This window comes from Micropterus salmoides, unplaced genomic scaffold, assembly GCF_014851395.1.
Source record: "Micropterus salmoides isolate LMB-PRFRI ecotype aquatic unplaced genomic scaffold, ASM1485139v1 Ms_hic_scaffold_10, whole genome shotgun sequence".
Taxonomy (NCBI): domain Eukaryota; kingdom Metazoa; phylum Chordata; class Actinopteri; order Centrarchiformes; family Centrarchidae; genus Micropterus; species Micropterus salmoides.
Genome location: NW_024040041.1, coordinates 7,783,740 through 7,802,217, shown reverse-complemented (window position 1 = coordinate 7,802,217; position 18,478 = coordinate 7,783,740).

Here is an 18,478-nt window from a genome sequence, read left to right as displayed (position 1 = left end):
CGCTGACACCCCCCTTTGACAAACACTTTATAGTCTGTTGGAGAGGAAACCTCTGATCCACAGGACCAGAGCACCATGAAGTCCAGGAGCCTTTTCATTTAAATTAAAAGCCAAACTAAAATCAATAAATGCAAATAGATTAAGATTTAGCCTTTATACACCCCATTGCAGTTTTAGCTACTGCTTGGTGTGTTCTTCTATTACCAGGTGGGAGTAAGTTGTATGTACGAATGTATGTATGTAGGATCTTTATGGTAAATACAGAGGTGTCAGGCAAATTTGTTCTTTAACCTTGCGTAACACATTTATTTGGCCACTTGGGGGCAGCAGAAACAGCTTTTGGGTTCCCTACTGACACACATCCAGCAGATAGAAAGCCATTACCATTCATCTGAAGCCATGTGTTTGGCCATCTGATGGATGTGTTAATATAAAAAAAATATTTATTATAGCAGCTTTAAGTTCAGGTTTAATGCGGCAGAACAATCCTCCTTTAAGAGCATTTGCTCATAAGCTGAGTGAGGAGACAAATTACCTGCACGACACAAAGACTTCAGTGACTTTGCTTCATGTTTTATGGCAGCAATTCCTAGATCAGCTCCTATTAACCTGACTTGTGTCTTGAAGTAAAAGCCGTTACTTTGATCAATGGTTAATGCGTTCTCCAAAATTGGCTCCACTGCGTTGTATGTTTGAAGACCTACTGTATATCAGTGGCAGTAAATCCCAAGGCCTTGTATTTTTCAGTCTTTAATGATTGATGTCAGTGGACAACCAATATAGTAGTTTTTATCTTCTGTCAAAATCCATGTGAATCAGATTCACTGCTTCTGCATATCCAGGGACCTGAGGGGGTTTTACTTGGAAATGCAGCTCCCAAACATAGCCAAGTGGACAATACTGTCTTGTGATTCTGAAAACATCTGTGTGGATTTTGTTCCCATCAGTTCATTCAGTGATGAGAAACTGACTAAGATAACATTATGGAGAGGAGTGAGGAGGCTTCATAGGAAGTGGGTTCAAGACCTGAACTACAGATACAGGTTCATTGCTGCAACATCCAAATACAATAAACAACTGCTGCTCCAGCATCCTTAGTTTTAGTATATTATCAAAATGTCTTGGTTTATTGTTGTTTCTCTTTCATTTATTATAGGTGAAAATTATAGGCTGTTGGGTTGCTCTTTGTTTTTCTTCACTTTTGTTTCTGCTCTGCTGCTTCAGGCATTATCACGGTGACACCAGTGTCAGATTTTCCTGGGATTGTCCAGAGCCATTCCAATCAGACACAGATGACAACATATTAAAGAATGGAGCCCCTGGGAAATGAAGACTGTAAACGTTGCGTATTTGACATTCACACTGTAATCACTGGACTTAAACAAAAAGAGAAAAATTGCACCATGCTGTTGCAGCTGCATATGCTACACTGCTGATCACGTGTCAATACTCCCACACCTTCAGATCACACTTTGAATCCAATTAAAAAACAAGGCTGCAATGTAATAAAGATGAACACAATGAATGATACACAGATGGCAATGATACTGAGATGTTATTTATTCTGTATCGTAAATAACTCTTGAATTCAGATTCCAGCAAGAGGACACGGTATTATGTGCGCTCAGTGTGTTAGAAATGGAATGCAAAGACACATTTTAGTGAAGCATTTATCTCTTGACATCTGACACATGCCATAAACACACGGAATTAGCACCAACATAATGCATAAACAACTCAGTCCCTAAGCAGAGCAGCTACTCTTTTGGGAGGGGTTTTATCACTGCATCCTTAATTCAGCAAGGTTACCAGTTCACAGCTGCAGCTATATTTATCTATTTAGCTATATTTACATGGAAAAAGGAGGATTTAGAGCAGAGCATTTAGATGGAAGCAGGAAATGTACAAGACAAAGATGCTTGAAGTCTTATCAGAAGATGTTCGTCTTTTGATGAACTACAACTTCCTGATTATCGTGATGTTAATCAAAGTGTGACAGAATAAGTAGCTGCACGTGGTTCTTATCCTATCACATTACCCAGCAGGCAGCATTTCGACGCCTACCTTTGGATACACAAAGTCAGTATATATCTGACTGTTTTAGGAGACATTATTCCTGCTTCTTCCTGAAAGATATAAGAGATATCTGCTTCTTTCTGCCACCAGTCACTACCACAGTGATGCTCAAGTGTTTTTCTTTGGTCCCTAATCCACCCTGCTGTCCACTTGCGGGCTCTGCTCTCCCAGCAGGAGCTTTGTATTGATCACTCATCTGCTGTTTAATATGCTCTGACAGATAATAACATATAAAACAATAAAATAATAAAAATACACTTTGCATTGACGTCAAAATAAACTGCACCTAAGTCTACACATTTTCTGATATTTGTTCAACTTGGTATATTTGGCAAACTTTGTTTCTCTTGTGGATCTTTTAATTTTTCTCCTCTGTTTGCTTTCTTTTTGTCGCAACAATCTCAACAATCACTCTTTTTCAGCTGTGATCATCAACCTCTACCTAAAGAAATTGTGTGTGTGTGTGTGTGTGTGTGTATGTGTGTGTGTGTGAAAGAATAGCCTGGTTGGCAATGGGTTTGTTTGAGGCTTAACATTCCCCTCCAGACACGTTTTAAATCTAAAACTACAATTAGTATTTTGTTTTACGTGTTTTTTTTCACGTAAAAAGTAAAGAAAACTTCTGAAAAGGGGCTTGAAGCACATCTACTCTTTCTCCCTCATTGAGAAATTATGGATCTATGAATGCCCCGGCCCGCACCTATGCTTGCATTGGGTTGACCTGTGAAAGAGCGGTGTCCATCAAGATGGCTAGCGTTGGAGGAAACACTGAAGAGATTCAGCCATAGACGACATGTTTGAGCCTCATTCAGATGCACACATATGAGGATTCTGTTGTGCACCTAAAGTATCAGAATGCAAAGTGTAGTTAGCATCTGTTATTTGTTTATGTGGTTTGTTAGCTTGTTAGCTTGTGACTGGCAGTGGCTGACACAGTGTTAGTGGTTGTGAAACAGACCTGCTGTGATGTTATGGTGCATTCACATTGTCACATTGTTATTACTTAGTGGAAATTGGCTTTTGAATTTGTTATGTACCAAATCTTGCTTGCCCGGGGTTCGTTTGAATCTCTGATTTTAGGGAACTGTATAGACATCTCCCCAGAAGAGGAATGCGAAAACACCTTTCTAGTGACAAACTTTGCACAGATACAAGTCAGTAAATTTAAGGTCTGACATTTTAGCGGACATAAACACATGTTTGAGTGGAGGGGATCTTTAACTCATCAGCATCAGCACCTGACCTAAGCCCTACCCACTAGCATTCAGCCAGAAAGAAAGAAGGAAACTGATAATGAGAACCTAATGATATGAGTCTACTACTAAGTAGAGGAAGTTTTCAATTTTGTGAGCTTGTGAAGTTAATTCTTCTGTTTTTAAATTCATTAAATGTCTTATGATAATTATAATACCAAAACATGCAGTGACTGAAGGCAATAAATCAAATGTCAAATAGTGAGAAAAAAAGAAGGGGAGAAGTCCTTTCGTAGCTCAGGCCACTATGATAACCATGCTTTCTATTCATTTCACATCCATTTTTGGTGTGAGACTGAGAGATAATCCCACCTTTAAAATGTTTTCTGTTCGCACGCAAGCCACTGACCCACGCTGAGGGGATTAAGTGTTTGGACTGATGGACACAAATATTTTAATAAGTTAATCTGTATCAGGATACACTCTGGCCCTTTTGGGCCTCCTTCATCTTGATACTTCCACATTTTCTCCTTGACATTTGTTTTGAATCTTCAGACTGGCTAATTCAGAAGGGAACTGAGGACGAAAACAGGAAAGGTTCATATCTCTCTGTGGAGATTAGATCCTTGGGCCCCTGAGGTGCTACATGAATTTCTTAACTGGAGCCATTTTTAGCCAACAAAGTAACACATGAACAACCAAAGACACCCAGAATGCCCACAAAGTTAAGCAAAGGGCAGGAAACATCAGCAGGCCTATTTGGGACAGTTTGGCAAACAGTTGCAAAGTCAAGACTGAAAATAGCAGAACAATAGTCAAGACTGAAAATAGCAGAACAATACTTGACAATCACAAATAAAATTGAGAAAACACTTCACGTGTAAGTTCCCAGCAGTTTCCTCTTCCTTTGAAAAATATAGAAAACATAAATATTTACTTGTTTAACAAAAAGTGTCCCACTTGTTGAAAATCCATCAGTCTGACGCGGCAGTTGAAGCCTCATCCACAAAGAAATGAGCTGCTTGTTGACAGATGAATTTGATGGATAATGGTGGAAGGAAAGTGAAATTCAGACCACCCAGAGATCAAGGCTGGATTATGGACTGGGCCAGTGGGGCCAGTGGCCTCGAACCTCGATATCAACTGGTGTTCCCCATTGTTTTCGTGACTCTTCAGGTTTTTCTGACTATGCCAGTGCCACATGGCCTAGAGGCCTCATTTGCAGTCATGTCTGACATGACTGCAAATGATCATCATCCACACAGGGTGTTTACTGTTGACTTGATTTATGAGCTACAACTCATAGTCTAGAGTTCAAGTGATATGGGCTTTAGCTAGCAGCATAGCTCTGGAGATGGCAGCGTCATCTCCAGAGCCATCAACTTTGTTCCAGAGTGAATTATCTGGTACAACATAAGATTCATGTCCCCTTCAAGATAAACTTTGGTTATCCATCTATTTACCATAACTTTTGTGACTAAATACTTGCAAATGACTGATGATGACGATGATGATTCTCATCAGCCTCAGCTGTAAATTTGTGTTTAGTGCTAAGTAGCATAGCACACACTAAAATAGACGGGGAACATGCTTAACATTATACCTGCTAAACATCATCCTGTTAGCACAGTTAGCAGTGTTACTGTAAACATGAGCAGTAGCTCAGTCCGTTAAGGACTTGGCTGGAAACTGGAGGGTCGCTGGGTTGAGTCCAGCTCGGACCACAGATATAGTGTGTGGAGTGGTAGCTGGAGAGGTGCCACTTCACCTCCTGGGCACTGCCGAAAGTGGCCTTGATCAAGACCCTAAACAACCAACCGCTCGGGGCGCCGCACCAAGTGGCAGCCCCCTCGCTCTGACAGCTCTGACAGTGTTGTCCCTATAGGTCCTGTTTGTGCATGTGTGTGTATTTCAGACCTGTGTGTAAAATGCTAAAAAATTAACAACAGTTAACAGTTCCTTGTGGGAAACTTATGGGAGCTTTGTGCTTAAAGCACCAGTGTGCGTAAGTACACAGAGCTGCTGGCATGGCTGCAGACTCACTTCATATTTACAGCTATACTATTACAACAATTTTATTTGAGTATCTGAACTCTGAGCCTGAAATGTATGCACTATAGTGCCTTCGAAAATTCCCACACTGAAACAAAAAAGTAGTGTCCATGGCATGTACACTACTCTGATTTACTGCTCATTTTAGACTTAACTATTAAGTGTATATTACATCCATGATTATATCCTGTAGGGAGTAGTGAATGAGTGAATGAGGTAGTGATATTGGACACAGCCAAAGTCTTGTTCCTATGTTTATTTTTCATATATTATTTTCCAATTTTCTTTCCAGAGAATATAAACATATTCATTGCATCACAGCTTTTAGACTATTAAGTGGCAACCACACACCCTCCTCTAAATCAGATATTGGAGAGAGTGCCTACATTCAAATCAGCTTTGAAAGGTGCTTTGTTTTCTCTCCGTGTGGTGTTTTGGGACATACAAAAGAGATTCAACCATTCATCCATCCATCCATCGTCAACCGCTTATCCTGCGTACAGGGTTGCGGGAGATTCAACCATGTTTAATGTAATTTATTGTTAAAAGAAAGGGAAAAAGCTGGAATTGATCAGTGTCCTGACAACACATTAAGAGGCCAAATCCTACAAGACAATCCTACAAGTTAGTTTTACATAATTGATTATGTGCATTTGTTGGAATGTGATGTACAGGGTGAATCCAAGGTATTGTTCAGATTCAAGTATTTATGATTTAAACTATGTAAACCAAATGTTCAATTACAAAATCATTCAAATAACCTACTGTTCAATGGTGAACATTCTTTTTCAATAATTTAATATTACCTTATTGGCCTTGCAGTGACATTTCTCATAGACATTCATGGCCCCCAGAGCATGACAAACATTGAACTTTGGTGATCCCCTGAGATTTCCTCTAGTGCTAATTAGTAGATGTTAGCATGCTACACTTAGAAGGTGAACATGGTAAACATTACTTCAGCATTCAGTCTACGTCAACATTGTTGTTTTGAGCATGTTAGCTGAACTAAGTGCTGTTCCTAATTACAGCCTCACAGAGCTGCTAGCATGGCCGTGGACTCTTAGTCATGTTACTAGTTTTTCTTCCACATCTATTAATACAAACTACAAAATCTTATTGCAGATGAGTTAATGTAAATGTGTAAAAATAGAGTTTGTTATTTATGCTAACAATGTGATTTAACTTGTCACAACAATTTCTATTATGATGACTTTACTGATAACTAACATACATGTACATAAATGTAAAATAGATGTCTTTTCACTAACTAAATTGGACTATTTTTAAAGGAATAGTTTAACAACAGGGAAATATGCCTTTTCCCTTTCTTACTGAGACTTAAGATGAGAAGATTGATATTACTTCCATATCTGTACAGTTGACAAAAGTTAAGCTAATGCCAGTAGCCAGTTAGCTTAGCTAGTAAAAAGACTGGAAACTGGAAAGAGTCCCGCGTAAGTCCTCGTAAAACCACAATGTTTTGTTTTTGCGCTAATGGTGAGAAAGCAAATGAGTACAATTTTAAAATGTCAAACTCTTCATTTAATTCTGCTGTGACCTGAACAATATTCAAAATCAATCACATCTGTAGGCCTATATATAAGTTGTATATGGTGTACACATAACTATTATTCTTATTTTTTTATTATAGTCTGTCGAGGCAGATGGCCGCCCACCCTGAGCCATGGTTCTGCTCGAGGTTTCTGCCTCTTAAAAGGAAGTTTTTCCTTGCCTCTGTCGCCTAGTGCTTGCTCTTGGTGGGAACTGTTGGGCTTCTGTAAATATCATCACTGAGTACGGTCTAGACCTGCTCTTTTATGAAAAGCGCTGTGAGATAACTGTTGTTGTGATTTGGCGCTATATAAATAAAATTGAATTGAATTGAATTGAATATTTTCCTATTTTATTTTAATTTAATTTTTATTTTCTTATCTGCCGTGTTGTATCTGGAGCTACTATAACAAGTGAATTTCCCCAGTGTGGGATCAATATAGTCTATCATTTGTTATCTTGTAAATTTACAGTTAAGCTGAAGAGGGAGATGCCCTTACAGTTTGCAGGTCAAAGGGTTTCACTTGCAGCCTCCCTCACACCGAGTGCAGATATTTCAGATAAACTGTAATTCAGGAAATTGGCAGGACAGCTATGGCCTGATCTGTGACCTCCTAATTTTAGACAGGAGAGTGAGACACTAAGCAGAAAAAAGCTTAGCAGTCTGGCACCGTTCCTTCTCACGACGCCTCCAGGATACCATTCATCATTGCGGGCTACGTGAGTGAGCCGGTACACATCAAGATGTAACCCACAGATTTTCTTTATTTACAGTATATGGTCCAAACTGACAAACTGACTAATGATAACCCCCTGGGGCGACCCTCCCACGCAGCTTTCTGTCACTTGTGATGCTCCCACATTCACAGTCTGATTTGCATCACCACTTCTGGCAGTATCCCAGATATACACAAAACAAGAAAGTTGTGTTCCAAAAACCATAAATGTAAAGAAAGAATACCTGTCACAACCAGGCTGGAAGCTATTATTTCTTATCTACAAATCTATATCATACACAGTCGCTTCTGCCATTGCTTCTATTGTTTACTCTGGAACCAGGCTACATCTGTGATGGCTGCTGAAAACACCACTTTTGTTCACAGAGAAACACGCTTCTGTGAATTGTTTGTCTTTTAAGGCCTTTGGGAGTAGATATGTTTATACTAGATATTTTGGAGACTTAAACAAAATTGACTTAGAAAACAGCACTAAATCTATGCACACAGCTTCCTCAATTTGTCCAGATTCTCATGTAAACAGAGCAGAGTGTTCTGCGGTCAGGGACGAGTCTCTGGGTGAAAAAAATAGATTGGATTCATCCATGATGCACCTGTGACTGGCATCACTTAAATTCCCCTCAATGTCAGTGGTTGTGCAGACATCTGAAATAATTTGACTGCAGTACGTCAGAAGTTTTTCTTCTCCCACTCAAGCATGTCATAGGCAGTATAGTAAAGTGGAAGGGTTTACAGGGTGCAAAAGGGGCACAAGATACCTGAAACACAAATTGTGGAGGCAAAAGTGCTCTTAATGTTGCAAATAAATTATGTTTACTTGAATTTCCATCTGCTCAGACCACCTAGCAAGCAATTTTCGTACTTTGTTAGTGGAATCCCACAGTAAGACCTCTACAAATTCTACCAGTAATGTCACTTGCAATTGTTTGTAAAGAGATCTCTGTGGCCATTATCAGCAGTTGCACCGGTAGTCTTCAGTTTTTGTGGCACAGTGCATAAGTTTACACATGGCCCTCCTAACACAGGTACTTTTACAGTTACAATCCTTTAGATGTAATGAATATAAAGGCCATTTTTGATACTAATTATTGTCAGCATTCTTTTCTGCAATAACCATTCAATGTATTTACATACATCACCTCTATTCATAGTAGTTTCACTTGTTAGAGGCAGGGTCCACCACTCCTGCACTGGATTCAAGTTGCTTTCACTCGTACAAGGGATTGACAGGAAATTATGCATGCTGTTTGTAAATGTTTACTGTTAGCTGTTTACGGTTCCGTCTCCTAAAGCTGTATCAGAGTTGCTACAAGCTACTAGGGAGTGCCCCCCTTTTGCAAGCTACTACAACTTACTGCTAATTCTAACCCAACATTTCCTACTGCTGTTGTTTCGCCTAACAATATTTCAATAGGTAAAAAAACACAGGGTGGCTTTTAACGTAATGTATTTGTCACAGAGGTTAGCACTGACAGTGTTCGTTCATCAGTGTTCATCATTTTAAGCATTTTTTGTCAGCAGATCAGTTTTAAATATTGCAGAGAGTATTGCAACAAGAAGCAGCAACCACAGTGAGCTATTAGATTGATAGCAACAGGCAAGGATTTAAAGGGGCTATATGTAGTTTTTTTTAATGAAATGAATCACTTTTTTATTGCCTGTGTGTGAAGGAGTTGTAACCTCACATAACTATTCACTTGTCAGGTTTTTCTGTTACCTCTGACAGCCAGTATGTCTAATCCTTCTGAGAAATCCACTGGCTGTGACTGCATGTGCGCTCCTCAGGCCTATTGATTCTGAACCGTACACAGGCCAATACTAACCTCGCAGCTAACAACATGGAGTCCGCAAAGACCATAAAACGACTGACTCTCAGCACAACACAGACTCCACCTCAAACTCTATGTAAGGATAAAAACCAACAACAAAGTTCAATGTGCTGGAGCCCTTCAGGCCAAACAAGGTTCAGATCGAGGTCGGGTGAATACACAGTCAACATCAGAAAGGCTTGTTTTGAAACTGACAAAACTGACGCAGAATTGGTTTCACCCTATTGGACAGGTACATTACTGCAAAGAGTGTGAAACATATTGTGATTTTGTGCTTTAGTTGGCTCAAGTTAGATAACGTTAACTTGCCAGCTAATGGCAATAGCTAACATTATTCGGTGCGAAATACAGCTGTATGGCTTTCCACATGACTTCACCAGCTAACGCGACCCATATTACTCTCCTGTGTACCTCCGGTATTATGTCAAAGTGTAGATTTTAACCTGCAAGAAATGATGTAACGGTACATCTGTCATCCAATACATTTAGCTGTTCTCACATTGCTGAGTCTCCGGTGAAAGATACACAAATAGTTAAAAAGCAGCAGGCAAGCAAACACTGATGTATCACGTCAGCTAAATCCAGTCGGTGTAACGTTCTCATGCAACAAGCATAGAGTAGTTCAACCTCAAGCTAACAAAAATACTACTGTACCATTGCAGTGGCAGTTTTCCAGCATGTTGTGTGAAGCTGTCTCCCGGTGTGTCGTTGAAGCACGCTGAAACGAGCACACACCAGGTTGCAATCAAAAAACTGCAATGCTAGTGGCCACTGAAAACTACATATAGCCACTTAAAGTATTAACTTTATTTTAAGGGTAACAGCAGTATGGTTGAGTTTCACCATAGAGGCAATGCACTGACACACCCTAGAGCAGTGGTCCGCAATGGGCGGCCCGAAGCTCGCCCACCAGCAATAATATCTGGCCCGTGGCCAAATTACTTTGATAGCGGCAAAAAAAAAAACAACCCAAAAAAGCAAATAGCAGTTGGTGCTGAAACAGGTCTCAGTCAAGACAGCAAAAGTTACTCACATAATCACTTTCTTTTAAGTTATTGTGCCTACAAAATAAAAGCGCAAGATCGTTTTTGCAGCAGTACTTTATGTCCTGTTTAATTGAGAGCTTTTACTTTCTCTTGTTTTGAAGGAAATTCTTAAGAGTCTCTGGCTTGCTTGACACACCTCTGAAAAAGCAGAAAATGTGAGATCGGATTCTCCTGAATACTGGGAAAATGAAAATAAGCTCCATAGCTTGATGTGGACCAATCATTGGGACACACACAATCCTGCACATGCTTAATTGTGGTTGATCTAAAACGATCTCTTCATAATCAATTTGTTGAAAAGGTAGGAAGGGATTAGTAGCAGCAAGCAGGGAGTGAACACACAACTGCTCAAACAGAAATCCTGTACACTACTTACTGAGATAAGGAGGCACATGGTAAATTATGTATCATAAATAATTAATTAATTAATAATTAATCAAATGTTCTGGCCCGCCATCTAATGACTTTTGTGGAAAAACTGTCCCGATGCCGGACTTATTTGCAGACCCCTGCCCTAGAGTACACTTTTACATCACTGCAGCAAGGGGTCTGGATTGCTTTTCTCTGATTAGTAGTGTTGTAGTAGTAGTGTTGTGCACATAAGAGTGTACTTTGATACTGAACTGAATGCAACCTTCAACTATCAAGGTCAACTAATTAATAAAAATGAGGAGTAATTATGGAAACATGTTTTTAAATGTAGACCTATTTGTTCACTCAAATAACGTTGTGCACAACATGTCACACTGACAGGAGTTGAAGTCTCTCCTGGAATGTAAATTCAGCATCACTACAGCACTGTCACTTCTTGCCTGGGTCTCCACTTAGGCTAGAGCTGACACATAGAGAATTGATGTTCCCCTTTGGTTAAACCCAGTGGGTCTCCGCCAGGTTGCTGAGGTAATAACCATCATCTGGAGAGGTTAATGCTGATTGACCGCAGCCTTTAAGGATCCAAAATCCATGATCCCTGGAGCAGGATGAAGAGGAAACACATTAGCGTGTCATCGCCAGCTTTTTAATGGCTCTCTTAATGTCACTTGTTCCACAAAGCACATCACCGGTTGCACAGCTTTCTCGTAACTCTGAGTCACCATGTGGCCCCTGTTCACATGTAGATGAGGTTGGGACTGCTGGAGATGTCCCATTAATGTCAGCTCTATTTCAAGCACCAGACGACTTACTGGACTCAGGACTGGAAATTTTAAATCATTAAGTCCTCGGCAGCCTCTTTGCCCAGCTGGGTTTCATTTGCAGAGCTTATGTTGTTGTTAAGTTTTATTGTTTTGCCTGTCACAGTCTGTTTGCTGAGCAGATTAACATACGGTATTTAATAGAAGTTCTATTATAACAAAAGGGCAGCATTTTAAACTCACCCTGCATTTTAGCACGGTGCTCTGACATTTTAGAAATTATGCTTATTGGACTTGTGGACACTCTGATTAAAGGTCAAGATTTCATGGGACTCCAAAACAGCTGTTGTAGTCGTTCAATAATGATGACATTTTGAGAGGTAGTACATCTTGTTACTGACAGGCCAAAGTGCCTCCATAATTATTTTGAAACACAAAAACTGACTAATATGACCCATTGCAAGGTTACGACGCCGCTGTTCCTCCATCAATACATTTCCATATGTGACAATGTAAATCTCAATAAAGGGTTATTGTTTGACAGTGTCCACAAGAAGAGGCACTGTGATGGACCACACCGGTGGGAAAAGTTCTACCTCCAAAATAAAGGGAAATTCTCTGGAAGGCTCCTGTCACAGCCTGACCTGTGACTCTGGACATTTTTTTGTTGTCCTGTGTTTCTCCCCCTCCCTATGTCTGTGTGCGTGCGTGCGTGTGTGTGTGTGTGTGTGTGTGTGTGTGTGTGCATGTGTGTAAGTGGGTGTTCCTTTGGCCTGGAGATCAGGAGCTTGTTGTGGTCTGTTATTGTTGAGATCAATGGAATAATAATTTCTTCATACCTCACTGGTAGTCTGTTGGACACAGGCTGACAGACAAAATATTCAGTGGAGCAAATGCTTTGAAGACATTATGAGGCCTGAGGCTGAGAGACATTTTACACTGACATACTGCAGCTCATCCAGTTTCAACAGAGTGGGCGAAAGGAGTGGGATGAAAGCTACTTCCGTGTTTTTTAGAGACCTGTATCTGACAACATGCTTTCAGCTCTGCGAGCCAATATTGATCTGTTTAGATGCTCTCTGAAGTCTGGGGATGCATTAAGAAGAGGAGCGCTCCCAGAGCCACTTCACAGCTAAAAAAGCAAATACAGTGAAACGTTAGTTTGGCACCAGAAGGCTGTAAGGAAGAAACAAGATCATTGGCTCATAAATTTCTGATGGATAAAGTGCATAATGATATAAGTGATACTTGCTGCTGAAATACTTATTTTGATTCAGTTATGAATTTTGTTACTGTCATGTTTGGATGGGGCTCTAATTACTTATATTGTCACGATCCTGCCTGTCTCGTTAGTTCTGATCCCTGTCACCTGTTTGCTCTCCCGCCCAGCTCATTTACCTGAGTATAAATGTTTGTCAGTTCTGTTCAGTCTCTGCAGTGTCATCACCGTATGTTGAGTGTTTTCATCTGTGGATTTATGTGTTGCACTACATGGACTCAGCCCTACTGGATTTACCTTGACCTGTGAGTGTTAAATAAATATCACAAACTGGATCATGCTCTCTGGTGTCTTGCATTTGGGTCCTAACCTGCCTTTGCACTCGGCCCACTGTGACAAAGATGAATGCATAATTAATACTTAAATGGTTATTGCATAACTTTATTGCATGGCTAACATTGTGGATTACTAACAATGTGCTGATCAACACACAATCACCTTTGTCTAATTTTCACTCATTCTATGGTTTATGACGACATTCTACTACAATTATCTGCTGAGATCTGGGAACATGGCTACATTGCTACAACAAAGGTTGTAAACAAGCCAATGACTATTCCAGATAATCTAAATCATCTAATTTGAAGAAAAACCAAAGGTGGGTGCTACAACTATTGTCAGAACAACAGACTGGTCTGTAAACTGTGATAGATGTTTGAAACAGACAATTTGGGTATTTGACCATTTGCTGAATCCCTCCTCACAGCAGTCAAATTGTGGATTTCTTAACTTGGCGAAGTGTGCATGGGCTGTTGTAATAGAAAATGTCTATATATAAGGAATTAGGATTCTAGGTTTATTCTCTCCAAAAACCAGTAACACAAGAGCAGACGTGCAAGGAATGAATTCAGCTGTGTGTTTATCTGCTCTGTTGTAAGCTACAAATGTCTGGCTAACTAGCCCACTACCTCTTACGTTATTAAGCCAGTGGCTTCACACAATACATAAAAAAGCCGACTACCATGTATTTCTCCACTGTGTAGGAGGCGGCCCTAGACTCTACTGTGTCAATGTGTAGGGTAACAGGGCAGCCGCACTGTCAGGACAGGAAATGCACGCAAACAAAATAGTCGTGTAGACACTTAAGGTGGAAGATATATTTGTCACTGATATAGGCCTATATTTATTTAGTCAATATTGGTGGAAAATAATTGTTGTCACATTACTCCAAATCTCCTCGGTATCTGTAATTTCTGTACAAAACTTTCACATGTCTTTAGTGTTGTAAAATAACAAACTTGTATGGCTCCAAGATGGATTCCCTCTCATGTTCGTTCCGGCCCTCACTTGGTTCCTCAGTTTTCCATACAGCTGTGCAGCCATTGCCACTTCCTCTTTCCTCTTCAGTACATCGGGCAACTCCACCTTTGCTTAAACCCATTCTGCTAACCTTTTTGTCGGAAACAAGTACCTATTATTTTAAAAAAGTAGTAATCTATTTTTTTTTTTAAACTTTTTATTTATTTTTCAGTTACTCTTACACTGAACAAAATCCACAATAAAATTACAAAAGTCATATAAATGCAAAAGGGGGGCACTCTCTCTTTACAACCTAGAGCCTACAGCCTAGATCAGCGATTCCCAAAGTGTGGTGCGCGACCCCTGGGGGTGTGTGAGCTGCCTCTAGGGGGTACGTGACAGGAAATATGTAATGGTGGTGTAATAGTGTAATAACAATAATTTTTTTGTGTGGAATTTTTCTTGAAATAAAAACCTGAATTGAAAACCTGAACTTAAATTTAAAAACGTTATTATTAATAGTTACTTCACAGGAAACGGCTACTCTCTCACCTCCCTTTCTCTGTCAGGCTGAGCCACCCGCGCTGTACTTACAACTATGGACATATGGATCCTCTTTTTGTCCGTGTTATCTGTTTGAGGCTATAACAGAGTGCGATTTGTAAAAGAAATCAGAGGGTGGGGGGATGTTTTGAAATGCACGTCATGAAAATACCCCCCATCTCCCCCCGCAAAGTTCGGCACGCAGGTGAAATTGATTGCAAAGTTTCACCATCACAGTATGAGACTGTTACTTTTTAAAGTAGTAGTAGAAGCGCAGTGAATTAGGGGAGAGCGACTGATTTAAAAGCCGTCACTTTCAAGAGTGTCACTGCGTGAAACCCCATAACTTCGGGCTCGTCATCATAGAAATAGATCTTCCGTAATATCAGCTGGCTTCTGTTCATCACACAGGAACAAAGTGTTGATACGCTATTAGGCCCGTTTGGGACGTGTAACCAATCAGAAAGTGCTGTGGGTGGGACATTGAGCAAATAAGTTTGAAAATATATATATGCAAATCTATAGACAGAGGGGGGTTTGGGGGTACAGCAACCCAGTCAAGATGTAGAAGCAGGTGCGTTGCCTAAAAAGTTTGGGAACCGTTGACGTAGTTAAGTCTGTTTCTCCATGGAGTATATTTCCTCTACAATGTCCAGCCACTGGAGATTTCAACCCACTCCTCATGAAGGCCTTTTTACATGCATGTATATTTTGAAGAGACGGATATCTTTCTTTTGAAGTATAAGTAAGGGTATCAATCTGGGGGTTCCGGAATCATAGCATAAAATGTCCTCAAGAAGCTAAGGAACCCTGAATGTTTGTATTCCATGACCAGAAAATATGTGTGATTCCCAATTGTTTTTTTTATGTGGGTCTGATATATATATTTTTTGTTTTTTAATTCTTCAATCTGAATTCTCTCCGTCTTTTAGAGCTAGTGGAAGTTTGTTGCATTCTCCACAGAAATGATCATTTTTGTGAAGAGAGTCTGGTTTTGAACAAAGCGAGACAGTTACTGTTTCTGATTAAACAACAAGGATCTTAAACAGTCTATCTCTGTTGGGGTTCTTTCCATAACGTTGTCAGACACCGTTGGAATGACAATCTTAGCCACTCAGTGGCAAAAACAAGCACTTTAGTGGATGCAGGAAACAGTATTTTGATGGGGTGGAACTGCCGGCATGGATTATGTTGCAGCCCTGTTTCGCTGCTGCTGACTGCAGAGCCCTCAATACTGGACCAATTTTAAGAAAATGTTGTGCCCATTTATGACAGACACAAATGAGAAAATAAGGTCCAGGTTAAATACCAAAGTTACCCTTTAAGAGAGAGTACCTGTGTTTTTGTGATTTATAACCCGTCATTAGACCGTATAATTGCCATAAGTTTGGGAAGTGTTGAGTTTGGATTTTGAAGCTAATAATCTATAAAAAAGTCCTCTTAAGTGTTCCACTCTTGCAATATAGATTCCTTTCAGCTCTTTATTTTGTTTGATAGCGTGAGACACAGGCTCTATTAATATTGCAAAAAGGAAGGGAAGGAAGAGTGCCTCTTAACAGCTTAAAACTGCCTGTCAGATGGCCACTGATCTTTATTTAGCAGTTTGGTCGATATAAAGATTGTATGTACCTAACAAACTGTTCTATAATGTGTAGGGTTCGTCTGATGTTGTCCTGTGTTTGTCAACCTTTTATAACCCTGTCTGATTTTAATTTGAATAGATAATAGATGTGAACAATGTATATTCATAAGGATTCTAAACATTAAAGATTTTATAACATTCATTCTGAAAACCATCATCAACCGGGCATTTATTTGTTTCACTTTACTAGTATTTAAAGTAATGAAGCTTTATGAATTTCTTCTTGTTCGTAGGCTATTTCATCAGTTAAAGGGTCTCTGATCTTGTGTCTTGAATTTATCATTTGTTGTGCCCTGAGGCGTCTTTCTTTGTTTTGTGAATCTCAGATTCTTTTCTAATTGTCAGAGATGTTCACTATTAAGTTTGTTTGTTATTTTATCTGGTTTGTCAGTCCTTTTGTTGTTGCTCTAGTTTTCTCAGTGTTTACTCTAAATCATCATATTTTGTCCTCTTTGTCTTGTTGGTTTGCTGTTCTTGAAATTATTCTCCCTCATTATTGCTTTGTGTCTCATATGATGGGCTGGGTCTACTGGCCATTCCTGTTATATTTTACACACTAATCACTAATCTTTCTTAATCTGTTTTATTACAGTCTCAGTGTTTAAAATACAGAGTTTTAGTCTCCATAATATTGTCTTTGGTCTGTTATTCGTGTGTGTGTGTGTGTGTGTGTGTGTGTGTGTGTAAAGTAAAATCTGTCTAGTGTTCATTATGAAACAGTCTACCCTGAAGTGCACCTTATGTGTGAATAATGAGGTCTTTTGACCGATGGGGTTTGTCTTTTTTTACTTGTCGTATTGACAGAGTTTAGAATTGGGTTTCAGTCCCCACGGTCGAAAACCTTGTTACTTTCAGAAACTACAGGATCAAATAGGAATTTAAAGAATTTTCTATCACCCTCTGGAGGGGCGTATATTTCAGCAAACGTTATCTTTCCTTCCTTTTGATAATCACACTGTATACAGTATCTGCCCTCTTTGTCTCCCTTTCCCTTAAGCAGGCCTTTATCTTGAGTTTTTGGCATTTTTCTTCTCTTTTATGGCCTTTGGTGCTTCTTTCTCTACTCATCTATTCCTTTCACTGGTAAATGTTTTTCAAGTTACTTAGTGATTAAATGGTGAAAGAACTAGGATTGCAGTCTCACAATGCGTCAAACTCCTCCATCAGTAAACCAAAAATCAAGCACTAATTATTTTAGATGATTAATCTGCCACAGTTAAACTGCATTTAAACTTGAAATGAGTAGCAAAAGTATACTATGGGGAGCAGGATCTACATAGCCTGATTTATCCTTCTAAAAATATATAAATTGTTCCTTTTGGCTTCTTCTTCTTCTGGGAAAGTCTGGGACCAAGTTTATTTATTTTACCAGTTATTTGTCGTCAATGGTTTTTTTTTTTTTTTATACCAGTTTATTGTACCTCAAGAGAAACCCTTTTCTGTAATTAGAAATCAAGTCTATAGAGCTGTCATTCAAACTTAATTGAGGTTTTGTTTACAATATTTTACCAGTGACTTTATAATCCACTGCTTTGGGCCATTGTCTCTCTCTTATGTAGGTCTCTATAAACAGTGCAGTGTTTTATTGCTTCACTGCCTGTGAGAAAATTGCGGCACTTGTGATTTTAACAGTAGGGTTAGTGAGTTAATGTCTACACAAATACAAGCATTTATTTCCCGTCACTGTTCTCTACATATTTTCTTCTGTCTATATTCTTCCATGAATGGTTGTTGCAATTTTACGTCTAAGTGCAAGTCGCCACAATCCAATATCCAGTGAATGTGTCAGCTAAAATGTGTTCGTCCTCTTCTGTTTGAAAGAAACAGACCTCTGTGTATGAACATGAAAGAAGTATGATTTCAATAAATTCCCAGCTGCGTACCTCTCCTCTCACTCAAAGGCTCTGTTTCTTTTACTGCACATTTATTTTCACACATAAATTTTTTTTATCAGTGGCCGGTTACAGGAAAAAGAGTTTGTTTGTTTCAAATGGGGCCAAACATGTGCTCCATGGGCGCAATTACTGAGACGTTTCTGTGCCAAATGAAAGCACAGGTGCTGGTGGAGCCTGTGGAAATAATATGGAGTCTGGGTCCAGCGTAAACATAGTTCAACAAGAATTCTACACCAACAGCATTAATGGACTACTTACTT